General features: G+C 38.7%; 1 protein-coding gene across 18 annotated transcripts in view; it reads right to left on the reverse strand.

Moving 5' to 3' along the window:
- Positions 1–27,894, reverse strand: part of ANKS1B (ankyrin repeat and sterile alpha motif domain containing 1B) — a 1,079,287-nt gene that overhangs the window by 126,113 nt on the left and 925,280 nt on the right. The window contains exon 1 of one of the 18 annotated variants that reach the window (XM_060656673.3): positions 21,396–21,513. The exons of 15 other annotated variants lie outside the window; for them this stretch is intronic. The gene's annotated coding sequence lies outside the window, so the exon portion shown is untranslated. Of the gene's footprint in view, positions 1–20,259; positions 20,390–20,859; positions 21,151–21,395; positions 21,514–27,894 lie in introns of those variants that run through there. 2 more of the 18 variants (XM_081796222.1, XM_060656674.3) reach the window with 2 other exon arrangements.

The following is a 27,894-nucleotide window of genomic DNA, read 5'->3' on the forward strand; positions in this document are numbered from 1 at the left end:
AAGATCCCTTCGGTGGCTTCTCTTCACTGGCAGGCTGACGTCCAATAGACTCATCAGTCTCCTCCTCCTCTTAACCCCCCATCCATGCTCTATTATTAGTGGTTCCCACCAGGCACCACATGGTGCATACCTGACTTTGCATTTGCCATTTTCTCTACAGAGTATGCCCTTTCCTCTCCATCCTCTTGTTGGCTTTCCCTGGTGAGCTCCTCATCATCCTTAACGTCTCATCTCAACTGTTGCTTCCTCTGAGAAGTCTTCCAAGAACTCTCTAGGTAAAGTTGAGTATGTTTCCTTAGAGCCTCCAATGAACCTGTCATCTACTATGTAACTGAACAGACTGTCTGTTCACATGCTTGTTCCTTCCACACATCGCAGCCTTACACATCTTTGTATTCTGGGATCCTAGCATAAAGCACATCCCAGAACTCAATAAAATACATGTTGAACTTAATTCGTTGAATTCACATGGAAGACAACACTGATCTAAAGCCTGAAAAGCTAAGGTGGTTAATCTTTTTGTTTCATTTGACAATAGGGAACATCATTAGAATGAAATAAAATGATCATGAATGTGCAGAAAGACCTTCACAACCAGAAACTATGGGGATACCAATTTTTGTAGTTAATTAAATTGAAAACAAGGGCAATCACAGAAAATAATATTTAATGGCTTTAGGGTACAGGTAGAAATCATATGATATTTTTAGATTGCTTTCTTTAAAAGTGCATCAAAGCACTGTAAAAAGCCTAAAACAGCCTTTTAGAAGTGGTATTTTACAGCAGGTATTTAAATTCTATTTTCACTGTGAGTTTATTGTACAATAAAGAAAAGCACTTGGCCTTCAGGTCACTATACATATACAGCAAATCATGCATAGTGACCTGAAGGCCAAGTGCATATATAGCATAAATTATGCAATTAGATGACATGTAATCAACCAGAATAGCAACAGAGCCAATCAAATGGGGCCAATTTGGGTCTGAGTGACTCACAAAAATATTATGCAGTTAAGGGATAGGCAGCCTACAAGGTTACTGAGTTGTGGTCTACCTACAGTGTAATGAATCTCTCCTGTGACTACAGAGATAATGGAAACAGAGGTCTCAGATGGGGCAGATTAACTAGAAATTCTGCCCAAGAAGGAGCTGAGGTGTCATCTTGATTTTTATTATTCCAAACTCCTAAAAAGATGGGAAATCTCTACAAACATACTGCTGTCAACATTATCAGGTTGACTTTACATTACTAGAAATAATAGGAAAACAACATTAATCAGAGCTTATTTTTAGTCAACTTGAAGAAATACTTTCTGACCTATCACCCAGGTAGTTCAACAGATGGAATATTTAGTAAGTACAACTAGTGACAGAGGAAGTCCAAATTTGCTTTCTTCCTTCTTCTTCAATGATTTATATATGGCAAGCTTGAGTGAATTAATAAGGTCACAAACAAGAAATGCTATGTCTTTCTTAATGATCAAAGTTTTTTGTTATTGTGTGTTGTTTTAGGGGGGTGGTTTTAGTCTTGTTTGCTTGTTTAAAATATGGAAACATTTCAAAGGATTCAAGCTAGGAATAGGAAGGAATCCTTTAAGAATTGTCAAATTACCCTTACTGTTATCAAGAAGAATCCAACAAATGTCATACTTGCCAATGTGACATTTTTATTCTTAAATTTAAGAAATAAAACAATGTAGCTATTAGATACCTGGGTGGCTCAGTCAGTTAAGCATCTGACTTCACCTCAGGTCATGATCTCACCGTTCATGATTTTGAGCCCCACGCTGGGTGAGCACGAGCCCTGCTTTGGGCTCCATGCTGACAGTGTGGAGCCTACGTGGGATTCTCTTTTGCTCCCTCTCTCTCTGCCCTTGGCTCACTCGCACCCTCTCTCTCAAAAGTAAAAATAAAAACCAAAAAACAATCTAGCTATTTATTCACAAACCCGTCCCTCAATCCCCAACATGACTTATTCTGTACATATTTACTGACCATAAATATAATAGGCCTCAGAGGGAATATAAAGGGTGTCAAGAGTCAGTATCTGTCTCTAAGCAGCTTTCAGTCCACCAGAAGAACCAAATCCATCACCCAATCTTTATCTTCCAATTCAAAATGGCTTGAGTATATACAATATATTGTAATATTTTAATTAAAATTGCATACATAAGAACCTGGAAAGATACATACTGAAATGTCATCTGGTAGAGGGATAGCAAATTATATTTTTTGCTTCTTTGTATTTTCCAATTTTTTTTCAATAACGAGAATGTATTACTTGCATAAAAAGGAGAAAAAATTTATTTTATAAAAGATGAGAAGAAAATCCCAATTTGGATAGCTCTGTATCTTGTCCTTCTTTTGGACACTTAAAAAGCCCCACTGCCTAAACTGTGGAAGAGCTAACCGAGGGTTTTGTTGATGGCAAAATCTGTTAGAGTGGCTTATCTACTTATTTGGTTATCCCCCAGCAGTGAGGAAGCTTCTTAAGGGCAGGGACCCTATGTTGTTTGTTGTTAGAACTAATGCCTAATATGGATTGAGGCACTTCATAGATACAGGATAAATATGTGGGGAAGAAGACTCAATGACAAGAGAGGAGGAAGAGAGGGAAAAAGGCTGAAGGCAAATGTTTCTTTTTTTTAATGTTTATTTTTGAGAGAGAGAGAGCGCGAGCAGGGGAGGGGCAGAGAGAGAGGGAGATGCAGAATCCGGAGCAGTCTCCAGGCTCTGAGCTGTCAGTACAAGCCCGATGCGGGGCTTGAACTCATGAACTGTAAGATCACAACCTGAGCTGAAGTTGGATGCTTAACCAACTGAGCTACCCAGGTGCGCCTGAAGGCCAATGTTTCTGATGCTTTTATTAAAACCAGCAGTTAATGGGGCACCTGGGTGGCTCAGTAGGTTGAGCATCCAATTCACAATTTCAGCTCAGGTCATGATCTCTCTCTCCCTCGCTCTGCCCCTCCCCCACTCACCCATTCAGGTTCTCTCTCTTTCAACAAAAATCCAAACAATTAATGTAACCATTTTGGCGAAACAAAATCAATTAAACAGACTGGAGGCATGAAGAGACATAACTGATATGATGACCAATATTTTTTATTGTTCAATCAACCCTACTGTTGTCCAGAGCACTGCCTTGAGAGATGAGGGCTCATATAAGGATGCTTTAGCCAATAAATCTGGAAGCAAGTTGTTTTATACCCTCATTTATACAAGGGGATTTTCAAAATCTAAGTAAGTAGTTTTAGAAGAACAGAAAACATTGTCATGCCTTTTTATGTTTCTTTAAAAGGAGAGACTAACAAAGATCTAATAACTCAGGCATGATATTGTATATCTTGTCTGTGGGAGTGGTGGCCTATGGCAGGTGCAGAGGACAACCTGACACTCCAGCTTTGCTTCAGGCTTTAAGTTCTTGTCCTGGTTACCATTCGTGGATCTGTTGGTTTGAAAACACCATTCATGGTCCTAACTTTGGTGGCATATTAATATCTGGAGGCTAAGGATGAAAGAAAAACGTCTGTAACGAGTAGAGGAAATGTCAAAAAAAAAATAGCAGCTAGGGTTTATTCAGCACCTACTGTACATCAGAGGTCCATCAGTCTATCTAAATCTAGTCCTCAGACAAACTGTGCAGCGTGGACATCCTCACTGTTTTACAGATGAGGGAAACAAGGGTCGGAAAGGTTCAGATTGGTAATTTTTCCCAAAGTGTGCCAAGCTAATGGACAGTGGGGCTTAGGTGCAGCCAGAGGTCTGACAATCCCATTCCTCCCCATTCCTTTGAAGAAATGTACCAGGGGGCGCCTGGGTGGTTCGGTCAGTTAAGCATCCAACTTCAGCTCAGGTCCTGACCTCATGGTCTATGAGTTCGAGCCCTGCATCGAGTTGTGTGCTGACAGCTCAGAGCCTAGAGCCTCCTTTGGATTCTGTGTCTCCCTCTCTCTGCCTCTCCCTGCCCTCAAAAATAAATATTAAAAAAAAAAAGAAATGTACTAGGTATTCTATTATACAAATTTAACCTTTTTGCTCTTCCTCATTTTACCTTATGTATTTCTCCTACTTATTTTCTGCCCCCACACTACCCCAAATTCAATTCTTACTCTTCCTGTGTTTTTGTGGCATCTGATAAACCATAGCTGAAATTTTTTTTTAATGTTTATTTATTTTTGAGAGAGAACGTGAGCAGGGGAGAGGCAGAGAAAGGGGGACAGAGGATCTGAAGCGGGCTCCACGCTGATTGCAGCGAGCCCAATGTGGGGTTTGAACTCACAAACCATGAGATCACAACCTGAGCCAAAGTTGGACGCTCAACCAACTGAGCCACCCAGGCACACCTGAAAATTCTTTAAACAGTGTCTGCAGGTCTTCTGAGAAAAAGTGCCATAAAATAATCTTTAAATACTTACAAATAATTTTTATTCCATATAATATTGATAATATGGATAAATATATTTAGGCTTTCAGGCACCCTGAATATTAGACAAATTTTCTTGGAATCTTCATATTCATTCTCTCTCTCTCTTACACACACACACACACACACACACACACACACACACAGACACACACTCTTAGAATAATTTGTTTTCAATCAGAAATGAAATTTGCTTTTGAAATGTTATTCAATACTACTCACACCTCAGCCAAGATTTCCACAATGCCTGGATAAACAAAAAAGGAGTTCAATACTGAGATTCTTTGGCTATTTTCTTTTTCTGCACAGTATGATAAATAATGATTAAAAGCATAAAATATATGTTAATAATACAAAGTAAAACCATGTCCAGTGCTTTGCAGACTTCATATCCTGGGGTGCTGACCTTCCAACAAATCTGCAAGTTGTATTTTCTGTGGCCATAGAGACTTTTTAGAACAGGAGAGCCTAAACGTGAGACAATAACAGCTCATATAGAGGATTACCTGGTTTCTCTACAGGGGATAGGCTCAGGTATCAAGAGGGAAAAGAAAGATTTCCGTGAATCATTTACAATGATTTAGCAACAAACACAAAAGACACACATGATGATGAAAGTCCACTTAAATAACAAGCATTTACAACAAGACACAAAGGAAGGCAGCAGTCACATGGAGCTGTGTTTCACTAACCATGTGCCAACTGGAAAAAGAAATACAAAGTAAATCAACCTTAACTGGAACACCCAGTATACCTAGCTTCACAGGATAGATAGGTTCCTAAAAAGTTCTGTATAAATACAGTTTTTTTCCTCCCATAATTACAGACAGAAAGAGAGAGAAACTATTAATATCTTCCAGTAAATTCCTTTATAAGGAGAGAAATACTGTTATATGGCAAACAGACATCTGCTTTGATTCCCTGACAGAAACGATTAAAAAAATGTATAATACATGATGATTTATATAACAGCATGTTTTCTATTTTTTAAACATTTTTAAAAAATGTTTACTTATTTTTGAGAGAGAGAAAGGTAGAGAGCAAGCAGGGGAAGGGCAGAGAGAGAGGGAGACAGAATCCTAAGCACGCTCCATGCTGTCAGCACAGAGCCCGACATGGGGCTCAATCTCATGAACTGTGAGATCATGACCTGAGCCAAAAGCAAATTGGAGGTTTAACCGACTGAGCCACCCAGGCACCCTCTCTTTTTTTTTAGATTTAAAAAAATGTTTATTTATTTTTGAGAGAGTGTAACAGCATATTTTTTAAAAACAAGGCAAACCTGTATGTCACTATGGATATAAAAAGTGGAGAAGAAACCAGAAGGCTTATTTCCATTTTACTTTTGGTATTTAAATGCCATAGTGATAACTGAACACCGTAGTGCAAAGAATCAAACAAATTATTGGTAAATTACCTTGTAAATTACTTAGGCCTTCAGTCTGTAGTCAATAAAATATATACCTTGTCTCTGGTTTACTCAAGACCACAGAAATTCAGAATAATCAATCATTCCAGGTGGCTTTTTATAGCTTTCCAGGCAGTGAGCACTGTATTTTGTTAAATGCAGGCATTTAATTAGTAGATAGTAGTAAAATGCAATTTTCCACATTAAACTATTTTCTATATAAACTAGCTTTCTGGATGCTGACTTGTAAAGACAGGTTATTGTCAGTTCATAGAACAGGTAATAACTCATTTTTGTCTCTGTTTTCTGATTCTATAGAAGAATGCATTCTTTCTGCTGTCATCAAAAAATAATTTCTGAACAAATATTCTCCAAGATTTTTCTTTTTTATTAAGCTTATTTATTTTGAGAGAGAGGGAGAGAGAGAGTGGGGGAAGGACAGAGAGAGAGAGAAAGAGAGAGAATCCTAAGCAAGATCTGTGCTGTCAGCACAGAGCTGGACGTGGGACTCGATCTCACGAATTGTGAGATCATGACCCAAGCTGAAATGAAGAGACACTTAACTGACTGAGCCACCCAGGTGCCCCTTTCCAAGATATTTCTTATGTTACTGTCCAATAAATTAAATGCTTTGTAAAAAATCATTTTATTTTATTTTTTTCATCATGGTAAGTGTACTCTTTGATCCACATCCCCTATTTCCCCCATCCCCTCACCCACCCCCTGCCTGGTAACTGTCAGTTTGTTCTCTGTAGTTAAGAGTCTATTTCTTGGTTTGTCTTTCTCTCTTTTTTTCCTTTGCTCATGTTTTGTTTCTTAAATTCCACCTATGAGTGAGATCATATGATATTTGTCTTTCTCTACCTGGCTTATTTTGCTACTGTCTAGCTCCATGCATGTTGTTGCAAATGGCAAGATTTCATTATTTTATGGCTGACTACATAAACTAAATATTGTCAGACTAACTTGAATACCAACAATACCTGTTGTGTTATTTCTTATGCTATAAAGGAAACTGTACCATAATTTCTAATTATCCTATGGTTGATGAGCTTATTACAGTCATCCTACCACAAAAGTGCAAAGTTCAATAGATAACTTTTTTCCCCATTACAGTATAAAACAGCATTTTGACTTTTATTTGAAAAAGACTGTGACAAATGGCTATTAATTCAATGTATACAATCTATCTAATATGATTTAAATTTACCAACACAAATGACAGGAAGAAATTCCCATGGTTCCTGGCATACATGAAGAAGTGTTTAAGTAAATGAATCTAGTTGATAAAAGGCAACTATTATGGACAAAATCCACAATGGAAAAGGGATTATTTTTTTCCTTGCTCACTATGGAAATTCACTGGTTACAGTTCTTAAATTGCAGATCTTTTCTTTAATGGCAACTTTTGTAAAAGATCTCTAACAAGACACCATTGCTGATTATGTAACCTTGATGCCACACTGCTATGATTTCTCAGTTTTGTGCCAAAAGACAAAAAAATAAAACAACAAATTTTGTTAATGTTTTAAAATAAGAACACCTTCTAAATCAACTGCTACCTGTCAGTGTAGAGCCAGATCTCCTGAAAGATACAGTATGAGAAATGACAAGCAGTATAAAGAGTAATAACGATTTTCACAAAAATCCAAACTTTATAACATCTGAATGGACAACATCGAAGAACAAAGCACCCCTTCCCAGAGAATGTGCAGTATAATTAGTCAGAAAGGTGTGGTGCTGCTTTTGGTTGTGATCAGTCGGTTGGAAGGATCATCAAATAAACAATCTAGCTATTGCGGCTTTGCAAGGAAACTGATCATTCTTAGTGGTGAATATTAATGAGCACTTTTTAAAAAGGTTAGAGCAAAACTAGCTTTGCAAATCACTGCACACTTTGTTGCAATGCACAGTTGGTAAATCAACAGTTTATCTAATCATTATCAATACAGCATACTTTGATATATTGGATATAAATAACTGTCACTAAAAATCATGTGCTGTGTGTTCAGATAAAGCTATAGAGATCTGCCTTGTTACCTAGCAACTGAGCAAGTAACTGCCATACTGCAAAAAAAAAATCCTCATGTTTTAGGGAGAAAGGATGTTCATAAGACTCCACATAAAGATATTAATAAATCCAAAGTATATATTAAGGTACCAATGCCAACTATTTTAGATACATCCATGGCCTATGTTTTGAAATACCATGCAGTAACGAAAATGGTCAATATTTAGATCTAGTATTTGAACTGATTATGAACAACAATGCTCTGCACAGTTGTTGTTTTTTTTAAGAATCACCATATATCACTAATTTTTTATTTGTAGTTTCACAGACACAGGAATTCCAACAAGAGCTTATGTACAGATTCTATTTATTGAAAGGGTGATGTTTGATTATTTAAAATAAAATAATACTGTTCTGAGTAATTAGTTCACTGTCAGGGATCCCAATTACTCTTACATTTCATAAAGCAGCATAATGCATTAAATTTATATCATTTGGGGGAGTCTGGCTTGCCAGCTAATCTAAGTTCTGGTTTAATTTTACTAAAAATCTGGATTTCAGGACTGTCTTACATAAAATCTCTCTGTAAGAGCACTAGATAATTGGGACAATTTTATCATTTGGCATCTTGGGTCTACATAATGCAGCACGTGACCAGTCTTCATGCCCCAGAGTGGAAGCAATTCCCTCTGGGGTACAATGCAGGTGACTGGCCGTGGCCTGCATGATGGTGGTCATGTGAGAGAGAGGAAACCGTGTGCCGATGACTCTGCAACAAGCAGAGAATGTTCTGTGGGCAGATATGGCTGTGACTGCCAATGTCTCCACAGTACCTCAAACCTACCGCTTACGCTGCATTCCTGTGTTGACATAACATACGATGCTTTCATTTATATTTGTGTGGACAGAGACACAGTTCAGAAAAGTTCTTCAAATGATTACATGGAATTAACATAAAGATGCATAATTTAAAAAATGAAATTATAAATTAGGTACTTGGTAGTGAAATCCACTAAACTTTTTTCATTGGATTTTACTCATTCTCACATTACTACCAAAGTCATCTTCTTTGATTTGAGAAGTACTCTGCACTAAATGTGCTAAATAAATCATATTTATTCAAAATCAATATGAAAGCAGAAAACTATCTGTTTGAGTTTGAGGTGTGGGTTTTTAGGGAAGGCAGCAGTTCATAAACCCCAATGTTTCAGAGAATTGGTTGAAGATATCTGGTCATATGCCCCCACATCTTGCTTGAGAAGCATGGAAATATTTTATAAGGCTCCAAGGTGTTTTTCTTTTCACAAGTACTTCACATATATTAATTTCATTCAATGCTCACAGCTCTGTAATACAGGGAACATCCATATCAATATCACCATCTGATTGATGGGAATCCAAGCTAAGAGAGCGACCCACTGGAAGGCCACAGAAGCTGGTAAATAACAGAGCTGGGATCCATGTCTTGATTCCCAGATCAACATCTATCATAAAATATTATGCTTTTAGTTTGAATAAAATGATTTCACTCTGTAGAGAATAAGCCTAAATTTTGTTCACTATATGTACCCTGTCCATATATAGACAACTGAATTTAAAAAGTGATGAATGATGTCATAAAGGTTATTGTCCCTGCTCTCGAAGAGCTTAATGTCTCATAGGGAATATAACGTATGTATGCGAATACCCACAAACAAGGCACAAAAAACTGGGTGTGCAGAGAGAGGCTGGATTATTTCTAATTGAAAGGCTGCAAGGAAAAAGTGCCAGACATGACCTGGCACAAAGGGTAGGATCTGAAATAGCATGAGGAAAAGCATGAGGGAAGATGTTTGTGATGGAGTCTTCTTACTCAACCAAAACCTCCATAATTTACTCTTGATGCTAGTTAACCTTTGTTATATAATGGTTCATCTTCCCCTGACTATAAAAGAGTCTATTTCCATTTGCTTTGGTTAATAATATCACTAAAACATTTTTATGTTTCTTGATATAAATTGTATAACTGAAGACACATTATGCTGAATTTTAGAGCTAGAGGGAAGACTGGCTTTACAAATGAGGAGCCTAAAGTCCAGAGAGATTAAGTAGCTGGAGGCCGTGTGACTACAACTTCTTAAAAAAGTAAATATATGCAAAGTGCTTAGTACAGGGCATGTCACAGTGAAAGGATTCTGTGTGTCTGATATTGTTATTTTTTTATCATTGTAATTTTTACTGGAGGAGTTGGATCTGGAATCTGTTTCTTAATCTGGAATAGTGTTCTTTCCCCTAAGCACATTACTTCAAAATATAGCAGTTCTTTACAATGCACATCTTCTAAGAGCAAAAGCTGTATTTTAATTACAAAACTTATTAAATAAAAATGTATACAGATTCACTTTGAAAACAGAAAAATTGAGTCTTTACAAAGAATAATCTATAGCTTTTTGTTTAAAATCAAATCTTTATCACTTTGAATTATATTTCATTGAAGTGTTAATAGCTAAAAGCAAGTCTGAATGATCTTTGAAAGGTAACACTTCAGTTACTAGTTACTGTGTAGATCTAGAAGTATAAAATTTCCCATCTCTAAAATGTTCTCTTGTCTACATTTCTCACTAGTTCATGCCAACCATTAACCTGATACGTTCATAATGAAAGATTTCAGACATTTGTTACACTAAGAACAGTTTATGCTGAGCCTAAAGAGTTCATACATGAACACATCTTGATTAGTACATATTCACTGTAGGATTCCCTATGTTTACATTCTCTCTTCCTAAGTGATCTCATCCAGGCACATGGCTTTAGGTACCACCTATATGCTGAGCATCTTTCCTCTGAGTTTCAGACTAGTTGATCCAACCACCTGCTTGACATTTTCATCTGGATGTCAAGTTTCTCAAACTCAAAATGCATAAAACAGAATTCTTGATTCCTTCTCCCACCTTAGTCCAATCTGTTCATCATCTACCCAGTTGTTAAGACCCGAAATTTAGGAGTCATTCATAGCTCCTTCCTTTCCTTCATCTTTCAAATTAATTCATCACCAAGATGTCTATGTTCTATCTCCAAAATATATACCAGAGTCTGATTTAAGATGACAAATTTAAATTGCCTCACAGAACTTCCCTTCTTAAATAAATGCCTAGCAAAATGTGAAGAAAATGGTGAACATTAGTAAACAAAACAAAAAAACCAGACAGTTACCAATCAAGAAAAGGCATATACGTATGAACAAACTTCAAAAAACAGTATCCAAGGAAAGAAACAGAAGATTCTGGAGCAGGACTTAAAAAAAAAAAAAAAAGGGCACAATGTTGCTTGGTTTTTAATCCTGTTCTCACTCCCTAGAGAGGTGAGTCAACAAAATTCTGAACGTTTTCACTAGTAATCCTAAATTTAGAGAAAAGTACAGTCAGTGAATATCCTTATCGGTTTCTTCTCTCTAATGGAAATGTGTGAAATGGGAGAAAGGGAGCAAAGAGCTGACTCTATGGAACTGAAGATGGCAGGGCTGCCCACAGTAATGAGGAAACCCATGACATCATAGGTTATCTCCAGAGTAGCTACTAGCTCATACAGAACCCTTTAGTTAATTACAATAAATAAATAAATAAATAAATAAATAAATAAATAAAAAGCTGTCCTTGGTATTTCCCACCTATCCCCTCCCAAGTTGGTGAAAAGAAGGCTGATGAGGACATTGAGCAAAATGTGAGCTAGCACAGCCCAGGAAATCTATAACCCAAACTGCACAGAGCATGAGCTACCTCTCTCTATAATTTCTACCCACTCAAATCTCTTCAGACTTCAGGAAAGTGGACAGACCCAGATAGTAAAACATAGTTGAAAGAGGAAAGCAAACTGGTCCCCAAAAAAGTGGGAAGTGATTTAAGAGGTTACTTTACACCATGTCTAGGCAGAGCTCCCCAAGCATCAGCAAGAAAAACATTATGGCCAATCTGCAAGGAAGGAGGACAGGAGAGCAGAAGAGAGGATGAAAAGAAGGAGGGAGAGAGGAAGGGAGGGAGGAAGGGAAGAAAATAAAATGTATGGGTCACAGTATAAGAAACTAAATCTAGAAGAACTTTATTCAGAGAAAAAGAAGGAAATCCTCACACGAACTTTCTATCCTAGAAGAATGGTTTCAGTAAAAATTGAAGCTTACAGACAGATTGATGAAACAATGAAATGGGATGAAAAGAGAGACTGCAGACTGATGGAAACAAATAGGGACCAAAGAGCATCATTTCAAAATCAATCAATAAATTAGAAACATCAGGAAACAGAGTAGACAGTTCTGAAAATGGAATTACTGACACAGGAGAAAGGATTTTCATACTCACTGTGAATGCAGATGAAAATAACAAAAAATTAAATTATGAGGAATTAATAAATGTGGAAGAGAGACAAAGATGATCCAAAATAAGGATAAGTGATGTCCCTGAAGTAGATAACAATACAAATGCAATAGAAAGTGGATTCAAAGATAGGACACAGTATCAGCAGATTTCAAGAGCATATTGTAATGCAGAAAATTTTGACACAGAGCATTCAACACCTGGATATATCCTAGCAATGCTACTGACCTACGAAGAGGAAGAAAGAATTTTTAGGGATCCAGGCAGAAAAAAGGCAAATCATTTACAAAGGGTGGTCTCAGACCGCACAGAAATAGTGAATGCTAGTAAACAATGGCTGCAAAATGATAAAGGAAACAAAGCATAATACAAGAACATTATACTCATATAATATATACTGAATATCAATACTCACATATTGTTCAGTTATAAAAGTAGTAAGAGGACATACTCAAATATTAAAACAAAAACAAGAACAAACCAAAGCCCTTAGAAATGCAGTAGCCACTCATCTTTCTTAAAATAAGAACAAAAAGCAATTAAGGCAATTCAGAGATGAATCAAAGAATTCAGTCAGGCGCTTATACTACAGGATGGGGAAACACTGGGTCTGTTTTAATAAAAGAATTTATACTAAACAAACTTAGTACTAATGATTATAGAAAAGAAAGTATTATAAACATGGTCAATATAAAGTAATTAAAATTATTAGCTGAGAATAGGAGATGGGCAATAATGCGACTGCATTATCTTATTGCAAAGAATCAATTTAACATATTTAAAATTGGAATATGTAGTTTTACAAAACATAATGATTCCAACTGTGAGGTGGGTTTATTGTACGGCTACTGAAGCTTAAGTTTCCAGGCCCTTCATCTACTTGGGTGATTTGCTTTCTCCCGGGCCCCAGCGGTGGGAGGGGGGTTGTTTCCACAGCAAAGCTTTCATAAGATCTTGCTTTTGTACAATTGGTAAAATATACTCTATTTTCTTTTTAAACATTTTATTAGTTAACGTTACTTAAGCTTAGTAATTCTTTAAACCATGAATTGGGCAACAAACCAAAGTGGTATTAGCCCTACCACTGACTTTGTTGTTTTTGTTTTTTAGTTTTTTAAATTTGAGAGTTGACACACAATGTCACATTAGTTTCAGAATCACAACATAGTGATTCAACGTCTCTATACCTTATGCTGTGCTCACCCCAAGGGTAGCTACCATCTGTCACCATACAAAGCTATTACAGTACCATTGACTGTAGTCCCCATACTGTATCTTTTATTCTCATGATTTGTTCATTCCATAACTAGAAGCCTGTATCTCCCGCTCCCCTTCACCCATTTTGCCCACCCCCCCACCCCCTTCCTTCTGGCAACCATCAGTTTACTCATTGTATTTATAGGTCTGATTCTCCTTTTTGTTTGATTATTCATTTGTTTTGTTTTTTAGATTCCAGAAGAATGAAATCATATCTGTCTTTCTCAGTCGGACTTACTTTATTTACTTAACATAATACCCCCAGGTCCATCCATGTTGTTGCAAATGGCAAGATCTCATCTTCTTTATGGCTGTGTAATGTTCCATTGAAATATACTCCATTTTCTTGAAGAGGAGTCCTAAATTCTCAATTCTTAAGTCCCACAAAAGCTCAGTTCACTCTTGCTCAAACCTCTTAGCATTTTTCATAACCATTTCTCTTAACCATCAGGGGAGATCTTTTAGGAAATAATTCTTGTGGTAAAGAGATATTTGAAGTTCAACAGTTATTTAGCTTTTTTTACCTCCATTTTTTCTGCTGTTAAATATAAGAAATTAAAAGGCATCTTCTTTTAAAATAACATTTCTAGTAAAATTCCACTGTTGCCATTGTTATAAAAGTATTTCTTTCCTTCATGCATCTATTTATCAATCGCTTTGCATATATGCATAGTGATATATGCCACCAGAGCGACTGTAATTGTGCTTGCAGGTAAAGACAGCCTAGAACACTGAGGGATTCATAAACCTATCAACAGATGGTGTTAACCCATTTTATTTCCTAATTTCAGTGTCTGAAGTTGTTCACCAGTTTTCTATGTACAGTTTACAGCATGCTAAAACACTTTTGTTCAGTTCTCTGTATCTGTAAACAGCCATGTGTTCTCTGATGGTTACCTGCAGTGGCACCCTGTATGAAAATAAAGACTTCTTGCCATAAAAAAAGTATGTCTTCCATGATTATCAGTCTCATGTTACAGATGGTTATTTCTGAGTGGTGGGATTTAGGGTAATTTGAAAATTTTAATATTTGCATTGTGCACATCACCTGAGTAATTATCACATATCAAAATATCAAAAATAATACAGTGATTATTTTCCTTAAAAATGCCAAGATAATAACAGATGTTACTTTGGATGGTGAGAACTATGGAGAATGGCTATTTCCTTCTTTGTATTTTCCTGTACTTGCAGAATTTAAAAACGCTTTTCACTCTTTGAAATTGCGACGCTTTCCACATCTCTTCTTTGTTTACTGCCACAACCCAGTCCAAATCACGATCATTTCTCACCTGGACTACTTTAACAGTCTTCTTGTGGTTTCTCTGTGTGTCTATTCTTGCCCAAGTAGTATCCAGTCTTCACAGAGCTGCAAGTGTATTCTTTTCAAAGGTAAAGCAATCACGTTTCTGCTTTAAATTCTCCATTTGTTCCACACTGTTTTTAGAATAAAACCCAGACTCTTCGCCATGACTGATAAGGTTGACCTGCAACCCCACAGGACTGCTCTCGGTTGCCCAAACACACTGCATTTGTTCCCTCAAGGGCTTTTCCACATGCAGTTCCCTTTGCCTGCCTGGGAAGCTCTTTCCCCAGAATCTCTGCATGGCTGGTTCCTGCTCAGCATTCAGGTCTCTGGCTGAGGGGCACTGTCTCAGGGACACCTTCTCTGAACACGTTTTTAAAGTAGCACCTTCCTCTCCAGGAAACTCTCAAGCACTTTACCTGTTACATGGCCTTCACAACACTTACTACTACCTGAGATTATTTTCTCCATTTATTTATTTACTTGTTTGTATCACTCCTTCCCAACTAAATACCTGCTCTAGAGAACAAGAACCTTGTCTATTTTGTTCACTATTATATCTCCTGCCCCAAGAAAGCAGACATTCAATAAATATTTCTAGAAGACAGCAGACAACCAATAAATATTTCTCAAGTGAAAGAATACATACAGAGATTGTTTCTTGGCTTAAAAGGAAGGATTTTTATATGCAAAGCTGTCTTTTAAGCCAGTTGCTTAGAATTCAGAATGCATATTCCTTCAAATAAGCTACAGTATAAATAATAATTAAATATTAAAGTTAGCTCACAAAAGTCTACTAGACCCACAATGGAATAAAATTCTGCATACGTGCAACAAAAATTCAAGCAAATCAACATAATGAATTATCATTGGCATAATGTACAATTAAAAAGAAATATTTTGATTAATTTAAATGTGAACAAATTACAAATATTATTTATCTTTCATATGGGTGGAGATATTTGTGGGTATTCTAAAAGGGACCTCAGGGCATTCTGAGGGCTCTAGAGCTTTCTGGTCCTGGTTTTTTATTGGATATAAGCTCACTTATAAAATGTATAGCTTTTGGCTCCTTTCTTAACACACATACCAGACCCTGAATGCTCATCAGTCATGACTTGGGTCATTGTTTTTTAAAAAAAATTTTTTTTAACGTTTGTTTATTTTTGAGAGAGAGAGAGCGTGAGTGGGTTGGGGGCAGAGAGAGAGGGAGACACAGAATCCGAAGCAGTCTCCAGGCTCTGAACTGTCAGCACAGAGTCTGATGTGGGGCTTGAACTCATGAACAGTGAGATCATGACCCGAGCAAAGTCAGATGCTTAACCGACTGAGCCAGGCGCCCCTTGGGTCACTGTTTTTATAAAAAATGTAAAAGAGGAAAAAACAGAGCAGTATTCTGGAAGTATTAGGAGAGGGGACTAAGGAAAAGGATTAAAGAATGTGTGTGATCTGAAAAAATACCAGAACTAAGAGCCGTGAATGAGACGAAAGAAAAAGTCAGGGATGAGTGGTCATGAGAAGATGGGGGAGAAGAGGTTCTCCCATAAGTGATGAGGAAATTTCACCATCTAAGACAGGTTCCCTGACTGGAGAACTTCAGGGTGGGTAAAAGAAGGGAGAGCCAGTGTGTAAACAATGTTGAAACTTGGGAGGGACTATATATTTTTAATTTGAAGCTTTGTCCCAAATTTGGTTTGGCATGAGTGTTTATGACTAATCTACCAGTAGGGTGAAATAAATAGCATCATTCATATCAGGAGTATCAACCAACCCTTGGGAGATGTTGGGGAGGCAATGCCAGACCTTCCATTCCTGAGGGATAGCTATACTACAGGAAAACAATTTGAACCAATTATTTTTATACTAAGTTGACAGTTAGGACAGAAAAAAAAAAATGCATTAAGAGCCAAGAGATACTGCATATGGTCTGCAAGTCTTTTCTGGAGAAGTGAATCATGGAGATACAGAGAAGCAGCTTATTTTTGCAGTTACATTTTATATTTCTAGAAAAATAACTACAACATGGTCGTGATTTCTAAACACAGGGAAATGAGACTTTTATGAAGCTCACACAACACAAAACTCACCACCTGTTGCAGCTACAACTGTACGCGAGTCACTCCGAAGCCTTAATTAAAACCAAGAACAGACCACAGAACTTATGGCAACCAAAAAATTACCTTAACTGAAATGTGCTAAAATGAGAGGATGCTCAAATAGTCTTAACATACAACTTTCTCCTGCCAAGAGTCTTGGTTTTAAAATGGCCACAAAACCCTCACCTGACCAATGTTACTAAGTACCGTTTAAACATACAGCCAAGCAGCACTGAGATTATTCTGGGGGCACCTGCTGATTCTAACAGTTTTCTATGCACTGCAAGGGCAGTTGTCTGTAGTGACAGAGGTGTCTCCAGGAAAATCTCAATGCAGTCATAGATTTTCCAGACCACATCCTTGTGGTTAGTCCTGGGAGGTTAGCAGTTTCAGTTTAGTTACATTAATTCCAAGCCCCAAAGGATGTATCCATAAAAGTCATTTATAGAACAACTTTGTTTTGAGATTTACCTAAAAACATATTACCAAGTATTAGGTAACCAAGGGGAAGCAGAAAATGCATTTTTGCTTTTTCCAGTTCAAGTTTTGGTCTGACCTTCTCTGCATTTCCTCCTATTCTCATATAAGAAAACTACCAGTAAACAGTCTGTAAATCTTTGCTCTGTAAATACCAGAACTAGGAATTTTTAGGGAATTTTTAGGAAAAATTTTTAGGGAATTAATCTTGGAGTTTCATCTAAACAAGCTAATATATCCTCACAATTAAAAAAAAATGACTCAGCTTAATCATATTTTGACTTCTAAAAAAAATCTTACAATTGCATGAAGAGAAAAATCAGATGAACAAGAATGGTTTTCATCTCACACTGGAATTATAAGAAAGGTTAATTTTTACATGAAAATTACATCTACATAAAAATAGATTTCTGGAACAATGCATTATTGACAGTTATGTGGGAAGATAAATGCACTCATGTAAATGTTCTTTCTGAAGCAAATTATTAAATATATTGACAGTACTGCACTGTGAAAGCAATCATTTTAAAGAAATCAAATATTAATACAAGTGTAAAGATATCACAGCTAATGTAATCTCTAATTCAAAGAAATATGTATGCAACAATTTTTTCCCAAGGCTTATCGATATACACTGCTATTAAAGTCAATGGCAAACATTTATGCTTTGTTATTGTTTATTGTCCATGGAAGGAAAACATAGCTGGCCAATTGGTAAATCTGGATTGTGTTCACACATCTGTTAATTACTGGTGGCTTATGAAAGACCTTGTACTTTGATTACTGGTATTGGCACTTGTAAATACTAAGTAAGTCTGAGTTACTGCTGTAGGTCCAAAATATGTAAAAATCAAACATATCTATGGAAATGCAAATGTTTTACCCATGACCATTAATGACTTTAATCAAGCAGATCTCCAAATTAATTTTGCTAATTGTTCATTCCTCCCGGGACATTAAGTGGCTTGATGGATATTCCTGTGACATGTGTTGACACTAGCATCTGCTCAGAAATAGGGACATCAATAAACTCTACCCTGTGTCTCTATAGACTCTGCCAGCGCTATAAACACTGACAATGCCAAAGCATTGATTTCAATATAACATTTGCAGAACATGTCTGCCTTACATTTAGAGAAAGGATAAACCTGCTTTAAAACCCATGGCACTCAAAAGTGCTTACTCAATGAATGCTGCAATGAGAATGACTTGATAATAAACTGTAAAATATCTCCCAACATTTACAAGAGGATAATAACATTACAACTGATTACTGGGAGTGCCTGTCCTGTATAATGTACTGTCTACTAATTTATACTCCATTTGGAACATGTAGAGTAACTTTAAACAAATACTACACTCTTAAAGAAAGCAATTCCTTAACATTTCATACCTGCTATACCATTTGCAGTAAATTAATAGACAAGAAATATATCAGAAATCAATGTATGAAATGTATGAAAAATTGGTTAAACCTGCAAACTTTTAGATTGTTAATAAGTGATTATCATTTTAAATTGCTGACAAATAAATGCATTTATACAGTTTTGTTAAAAATTCATTATCCTCAAGTATCTTACTTAATATTGCACCATGCTATATTTCAAAATTATTCTAATGGAGATTTGATCTCCAAGTAGAGGCAAAACACTTTGTTCTCTCTCTGGTTCCCCTTAGCAGAACCGTAACAATGTAGGGTCTCTCATTTCTGATATAAAGTGACGATGAATGGTCACTTTACTATCACTGATTAAGGAAAAAATATTGCTTCTACTAAAAGTGCCAAAGTGCATCAAGCAAAGTAATTCCAATGCGGTAAAATTAAGTTTGGCAATCAGCAAAGGCAGGACTAAGTTCCCATCCTTGAACACGAAGCTCTAATTCTTCTTCACTGCTTTTTCCAAAAATCATTATCTCCCCCTGCATTCGGAAGCTTCTTTGTAACACTGTTTTTGTATGACACTGTCACTAGGTCTCCCAGGTAGCATACATCTGTTTTCAATTTCATTTGTACCAGACCAGTTACGCCTTTCTCCACCACCTGAGTCCAGGAGGATCACTGCCATCACACCAAGTCCTACTCAGGACTGACAGAACAACAGAACAGATCACTTCTGAAGAAGGCTTTATGGTGGAATAATGCCAGCACAAGTCATTATAGCCTATTTTGTCACACAGCCATCAACAATACGGACTCAAATAACCAAGCACCACTGGCATCTCCTTGCCGAAGCTCATCCGCTGAGTACAAAGAACACAGGTTTTGAAGCAACCTCTAAGACGTTTTCGAATTTTCTTTCCTCTTTCCCTTTCGGCTCCAAACTTCAACAGGACTCTCGGAGGAGAATTATAGACTCCCTTGATAACTTGTGTCAACGTTCAGACAAGTCTTCGGTTGGACCTAATTCCTCATGTTGCCCTTCCAACACTGTTGCCTCTAATTCTGTCTTTCCAGATTCAAGAGTCCCCATAACATGTATACTAACCTAAGTGTCTAAGAATCATAGAGCTCAAAGTTCTTATGCCTTCATTCTACAGATACAACATATTGGGTATGTATATGCAACACTGGGACTGAATTTTTAGTCTTCTAAACTAACATCTCAGTGGCTCAGGGAGGAGAAATGATAACTGCAGGAAGGACTAGCATTCCTGGTCAATCTCTGAAAATGCAAAGCCTTCCTGAGCTGCCCATTTGTTTTAGGGGCTCATGTTTGCAGACAGCTGGTTTTGGAGAGAGGGAGAGAGAGAGAGAGAGAGAGAGAGAAAGAGAGAAACAACTAACCAACCAGCCACACAAAAAACCGCGGCAGTGGCAGTATCCTTATAAAAACAAGTCCTTGTTTAGCTTTGGCAAGTTTTAGCCTGGAGTAAAATTACATCCAAGTTACAACCACGGAAATTGGGATTTCAATAGAAATGCTGACCCGACCTTGACGAAAGCAGTAAACTGCGGTCTCTGCTGCTCTGTTACTGTTCTCCAAGGCGTACCACTGGAAAGTCCATGCCGACGTCCCCCTCCGATTAATCAATGTATGAAAAACACGAGGGGAGAGGGCACGCTCAACATCAACCCTTCCAGTGTCTATTCTTCCTGCTACTCCTCAGAGGTGATTCAAAGCGCACCTGAAAATTACATGGCTTTTTAATTTTGAAGACAAATGACCTTTGGAAAATATATACTCATGAAAGTCAAACCGTTTGGAGAGACATCCAGTAATTTACCGCTTCAAACTCCTCGCAACCGCGAAGACGAGGAAAGGAAAGGGAAAACCAATAACCAAACCACGTTAGAAAAAAAAGAAAAAAAAAAAAAAAAAAAGCCCACACAGTAGAGACCGCTAGCCTGGGCTGCAACAAATGCCCCTGCAAACCCTTTCCGCAGCACTCCCGGATTTTCCGACCCGGCTTCCCGTTTGCTTTCCTGCCCCAGCTGCAGCACCACTTCTCACAACCGCATCTTGGCGAGCCGGGGCCGTGGGCAGCGGGGGAAGCCGTGCCCCGCGCCGCCCGCTGCCGCCCCGCTACTCACCCGAGCCTGTCGGCGCTAGCGACGGCAGCGGCCGCGGGCTTGGCTGCGAGCCGGGATCCGCGAGGGCTGGCGGGCTCTGGCCCCCGTGGACGCGGACATGTGGCTGGAACCTCCGCTCCCCTAGCCGTTGCCTCTGAGCATCTTTCTGGGCGCCCCCAGCGCAAGCGAGCGGCGAGGCGAGGGCGAGCGCGCCGAGGAGGGGCGGGAGAGGCGCCGAGCCTGGCCGCGCCGCGCCGCGCTGCGCCGAGCGCCGGGCTCTCCCCGCCAGCTCCCCGGGCCCGCGCGCGCGCGCCCCCCGCCGCGCCCCCCACCCCGCCGCGCGCCCTCGCACGCGCCCGGCCCCACGCGGCGCGCGCCAGCCCGGGCGGCGGCGGCGGCGGCAGCGGCAGCGGCAGCTGCGGCGGCGGCGGCGCGTCCTCCCCCGAGTGCCGTCTCCAGGGCTGCTGGCGGCGCTCTCCATTGTTCTGCCGCTGCTTCCCGGGGGTGGGCGGCTGGGGCGGTGGGAGGTGTCGGCTTAGTTGCCGGGGAGGGCTTACCACTCAGTCGGACCCTAACTGCGAGAGCGACGCGGGCCCGGGCGCGGCGCGCGGGGGCTGCAGGGCGCCTAGCACCGCGGGCTGCCGGCGCGCGGGGGCTTCCTCCTCCCGCACTCGCTCCTGCTCGGCGCCGGGCGCATCCTGTGTTACTATGGATATTCTCGCTCTTCGCCGCCCCCTCCTCGCACTCCGAGAGGCCGCCGCAGCGGCAGCAGCCAGGCAGCTCCGCAGGCGCCCAGGTGACCAGCTCGGCAGCGGCAGCAGCAGCAGCAGCAGCGGTGGCAGCAGCCGCCACCGCCGCCGTCACTGCCGTCGCAGCCGCTGGGGAGAGGAGGAGGAGGGAAAGGGGGATAAGGAAGGTCCTGCTCTACTCCTGAGGCCACCTCGGGTTTCCTACCACCAACCGAGCTGCTACGAGTTCACGACTCAAGAGAAGAAGCCACAGCAACCCTCAACTTGTGTGGACTGGTGGCACCACCCGAGAGATTAGAGTTCCACCTGTTCTCGGAGGGGAATGCTCAGCCCCCAGTAGACCTGGAGGGCTGCGGTTAACATTTGCCCTTTATCCCTGCCCCGCCCCCCGCCGCGCCGTTTCCACTAGTTACCATTGTACTACTACAAACAGTTGTATGCGTTTATGCTCTTCAAAATTATGCCAATTAAAAGAAGGACACCTTACCTTAAGTGACAAGGCTTTTCACCCATTTTTTTTTTAATCCCAACAGTTCTTTCTTGCCATAAAGAAATAAAAATTATGTGTGGTTTACAGACTGCTTAATTCCATAACATTTGAATGAACATATCTGGCAACCCACGCACTTCAGTTCTTTGGTGTTCCAACGTTCCATCCAAAAGTGTGAGTTGCCCACTTAGTCTGGGATGAGAACCACAGATTCCCACAAAGGATACCCATCGTCTGAAAACAAAGTAACAGCACCCCACTGTCTGTGAAAAATGGTTTGGAATGAGATACTTTAAGTATTTAAGGAAATGTATAACATGATGATGAACTCCAACAGTATTAATCAATCTGTTTTTTTTAGGGTACTTTCAGTTTCTGAACTTTAAAAGTGCACATTTATTGCTTTAAAACCAAAGAAAACAAAGACTTTGATCAACTGCAAGAAATAGCCACTAAAATAGAAATGTGAATCAATTTTCAAATAATAGGCAACATTTACTGAGCACCTATGATCCGCCAGCCATCTGTGAATTATCTCATTTAATTTTCAGAACTCTATGAGGTCAGTTTCATTATTATCTTCACTTTACAGATGAAAAATAACAGGCTTAGAGAGATCTGCAGCTAGTAGTTATGGGACACCATTCACTTCCTTAAACAAGAAACTCTAAATATCTACCGTTTTGTCTATTTTCATGCCATTGTCTGCTTTTGTGAAGTTCACATTAATAGTATACTCTGAAGCCACCCTGCTAGCAAGAGGCAGGGCCAGGATAATAAACCCCAGGCCTGTGAGGCTCCAAAGTGTGAGCACTTATGTGCATAGAAAGGTTTCTCATTTACATAAGGAGTTTGTGAAGCCTTTTGATTTTATAGGTTATATATTAGAGAAAGAGAAACAGATTAGACATGATCTACCTTCTTGACTGGGGCATGTTTGGATCTCTCTGGTTTTTGGAGATCAGCACGCTTTCAGTGGGTTTGGGATTCAGGCCATTTAGTTCTATCTCTCACTGTACAACCAAACACATGAGACTTGGAGTGGAATAGGTGTTTTCTTGGTTTCCCAATCATGTGAATGACTGAAGAATCACATTTCCCAGGGCATCATTCTCTTCTGAGTATTTTTCTCTAGCAACAATATTGGGCTCTGTCAAAAAGATGCTGTTTGTTAGCGATGAACTACAGGCTCTTTAGAAAACAGGTGTGCTCTCATTTTTGTATCATCAAGTCTTCTGCACTCTGGATTCATTTAGGACCTATAGGTCTTTTTGTGTCTGTGCCACCTCAAGAGAATGGTGGAAATCTAATTCTCTGTTAGCATTTATGCTTGGCTAAGTGCAAACTCTTCTTGAGGGAGCTGAGAAAGTTGCTGTCCATGGTCGCTGGTACTGATTCTCCATTCAGCAAAATCAGCTCACATATTAAATACTATAGACCTGGAAATTAACTTCATCTTGGCACTAATGAAATTTGGCAATAACCTCCAGATATGCATATCAAAATATAAAGGTTTTACCAGTGTAGTCTGGTTTGAGTAGAAACATTAAGTAATTCACAGAAGAATGACTTTTTACTGTTCGGCACTAAAATAGCCCCTACTTACATAGTTGAAATTTTAGACATTTTAATGCTATAGAACAGCATAAAAAATACAAGAGATCATCTTCTGAAACCCTCTAATATTGTAGAAAAGGAGATTGAGGCCAAGAATGGTTAAGTCACTTGCCCAAGGACCTACCCTAACTACAGACAGGAGCAAAACCATGAATTCTTGCCACTTGTTCAGACACTTACCATGATATTATGATGACCCAGGGTAGTCAATGTCAGACTTATTTTTTTCCCAGGAATTTTACATTTTTGCTAAAAATCAGTAAATTTACAATTTATGTTATTTAAAATGTTAATAATATATAGTCTTATGTTCTTGGGGGATCTACATTTCATTTTTAATACACTGGTTATATTAAGTAATTTATTGTTGCTTGCAACATGAGACAATTTAGAAAAAAAAACTCTTATAGTACCAATTCTCAACTTCCTTATATCCTAGTGAAAAGTAAAGCATCCATCCCAAGTCATCAAGAATGCAACCCTCTCCAACATACACTATTTATTTAAGAACAGCAATTTTATATCAGAAAGGACTAATATTTGGGATTCCCAATCTCCTGTATTCTTTCTTTGCATTAAAAAATATTATCCAGAAGACCACGTTGAATATTTTAGTCTCACAAAGTCTAAAGATGGTGGTATATTCTGAAAGAGATATGTAAAACACTAATATGAGTCCATTTGTGTAGATTTAGAGGAATAAAATTACATTAATTGATTCCTTTGTTTTGATGTGGTATTGTGCAGTGGTTAATTAAGCTTTCAATTTTGGAATCAGACCTATGGGCTCAAGTAATGGCTATTCCACTTAACAGTGTTATAATCTTGAGTAAGTTACTAAAATTTTTTGAGCCTTATTTTTCCAACTTGTGAAATGTATGGGATAATAACAGAAATTACTTCGCAGAGCTGTTGTTAGGAGGAAATGAGATTACACACATTTGGTGCTTTTTTTGATGTGCCATTTTGGCTTGGTTATAGTACCCATTTACCTAATCAAACACTAATCTAGGGGTTGCTGTGAAAGTATTTTGTAGGTGTGATTAAAGTCCATAATCAGTTGACTTTAAGTAAGAGACATTATTCTAGATAATCTGATTCAATCAGCTAAAAGGCCTTAGGAGCAGAACTGAGGCTTCCCTGAAGAAAAAGCAGCTCTATCAGTGAATGGCAATTTCAGTCCCTGCCTAAGAGTTCCAGCCTGCCCTTCCTGATGGCCTGCCCTACAGATTTCAGACTACCTAGCCAGTCCTCACAATTACATAGGCTAATTCATTGCAATAAATCTCCTGGTATATACTTACTACTGTTTTTGTTTCTCTGAGTAAGCCCTAACTTATAAACTTTGTAAAGTACTAACTGTAGAATCTGGCACATAATAAACACCCCCAAAATGTTAACTCAAATGTTTTTTATAAAAACCTTTACTGTATACCCCTCACATTCACAGCATCCAGGTATGCACTTTGATAAAAATGTCTCAGAGTTCTGAAATAAAATAGGGATAGATGCCTATTACGTTCAATGATAGCAACTCTAACCAGGAAAGGATTTAATGTTTTAGTAAAATTTCCAGGAAAACAAGGGAAATGAACCAACCAGGGCTGATTATTTTATCTGGAGCTATGTAGGAGAATCATACAAATCTAGTATGATGATGTTTCCTGGGTTAGGAATGAATAAAAAATGAATAAAAAGTTAGGCACTCTTTTCTCAATAGATCCAGATATATTTAGCATCTAACACCAAAAAGATCAGTTTTCATGGATCAACATGTAATTCCATGGTGTAATACAAATTTATTTATGACTATTGGTCTCTAACCAACTAGAATTATACATTTAAGAGAACTGCTTTGAATTCTTGGAGGAAGAAATACTCTCATACTTAAAAATATTAAAGGAAAAGATCAGGTCAGTAAACAAAGTGCAGGGAGGAGTTCTCAGATATAAATAGGATTAAAAGGTGATGGGAAAGTAAGAGAGAGTGAGAACCTTTTGACTTTATATTAAAGCTCTGATAACTTAGATTCCATTTTAACAAATGCACATGTTAAGTCTTGTATTTGTGTGTGTATTCACTAGAGAGAGCTGTCCCATGATCCTTTATACCACATCAATGATTTTTTTAAAGGTAGTGACATAAAAATACTTCTACTCAGGGGTGCCTGGGTGGCTCAGTCGGTTGAGCATCCGAATTCAGTTCAGGTCATCATCTTACAGCTCATGAGTTCAAGCCCTGTGTCACTTGGAGCCTGGAGCCTGGAGCCTGCTTCAGATTCTGTGTCTCCCTCTCTCTCTGCCCTTAACCCACTTGCATTCTGTCTCTGTCTCTCTCAAAAATAAATAAACATTAAAAAAATACTTTTGCTCATTATATCAAGATTTATTGAATGCATGTGAGGTCAAACCTTGATTTGGGAGCTGAGGAATAGGAAGGTAGGTTACAGATGGACTCAGACTTTGTGGAACTCTTTCTCTAGGTAACTCTAGTTTATTTTATGGATTTCAACAAATATGTACCTTATTCCAGGAAAATGCTTATATATCTCTTGTCCTACACTGGCCGAGGCAAAATTCTTTTGCTCTCATAGTAACTTTGCTTTCCCTAATAGAGAATTTATTATTTTTTGGTAATTACTTGTTTAGTTATGGCTCTCCCCATGAGATCATGAAGTCAAGGATCCTGCTTGTACTATCTTGAGTGTACTTATGTTCACTCCTAATATGCATTAGGAAAATATTTGTTGAACAAGTAAAAGAAAGCTTGGGACATGTCAAGTTTTAGTTGTTCTCCACATAGACACATACAGAAGTTAAATAGAATATAAATCTGGAGCTCATGAGAGAGGTAAGGGCAAGAAATATAGATTTGCTATCAGCTGATTTCCTGGAAGTCGGAAGGCTTGGAAATGGAATGCCATCAACTAGAACTACGTGTAGAATTATCAAAGAACTCTGGACAGCTCCCACATTGTCCATTTTACATGGTGGGATGAAACATGACCCACTGCTAGGCTAGAGAAATTTTAGAAACTCCACACCCAAATAAATCTTTTCAATCATGTGAACAAGTTTCTAATAAAAAGGTATTTCAGAACTAAGCTATTTTAAGGATATGAATATGGATTTAAAATCACGATATTGTGGAACCTTACTTTTCAATGTGTAGAAAGCAGAGTGTTGAATTTTGGGAAAAAATATTGGTGTGTGTAGATAGGGAGCATGGGACACAAGCCAGAGAGACAGAGCCTGTGTACTGGTGAAGACACAGGATCAAGGAGTTCTACAAGAGGTAGGCATCAGGGAAGGCTCTGAGTAGTGGGCATGTGTGTGTGGCTATTCATGGGGTATGTCTGCCATAGATGCAGTAAGAGTCTCCCTAACCTCATGGCTTGCTTGTCATTAATGAGATAAATAAGGTATAGGCTGACTTCCACTGGTCATACATTTTGTTATTTGTATTGCATGACCATACTTTTGCTATGGAAAAGATTCCTTTATTTGGATAGCAAATTTAAAACAGTTTATAGACTGCCTATTAACCATGGGCATATTTACAGATCTAACTACCAAGCTAACACAACCCAGAGTGAGCAGAAGGGATTTACACTTTTTCCTGACGGCAAGCAGGCTTGGAATCCAGGGGGAATGAATGTAAACAGGGAGGCCCATCTGCCAGGAATGTTCTGCCTCAGTCTTCTGAATTAAGACCTGGGGACTTGTTTTGGATGTTAACTACATTCAAGGCCTGTGCCACATACAGCTCCACTGAGCCATAGCTAAGACATTCACTTGCAGCCTTTACTTATACACTCCCCACCCCGGTCCCGGGAATCAATCCAGCCACACAACACAAGTGTTAAATACCTCATCCTTCTAACACCTTTAACCAACAGCGCAGCTGTGCTCAACACTCACAGCAACTTACAAGGTTATCCATGAGAAGGTAAGTCTCCAGTAACCTGATCTGGATGTCTGTTTCACTAAGTGGGCCTACATTCCAGACTTCTCAGGACAACCCTTTTCAAGCGAGTCAGACCATGAGATACAAATTTTGGTTCAGAAAAATATGGTTTATACCACCTGGGACACTGCACTTACAGTCCTTAAGGTGGTAGAATGATGTAGAGAAAAAGGCCATAGGCTCAGACCTAGGTTCAAATTTGACTTTATCATTTAATACTGAGCAATGGTAAAT

This window comes from Panthera onca, chromosome B4, assembly GCF_046562875.1.
Source record: "Panthera onca isolate mPanOnc1 chromosome B4, mPanOnc1 haplotype 2, whole genome shotgun sequence".
In the NCBI taxonomy this organism is placed as follows: domain Eukaryota; kingdom Metazoa; phylum Chordata; class Mammalia; order Carnivora; family Felidae; genus Panthera; species Panthera onca.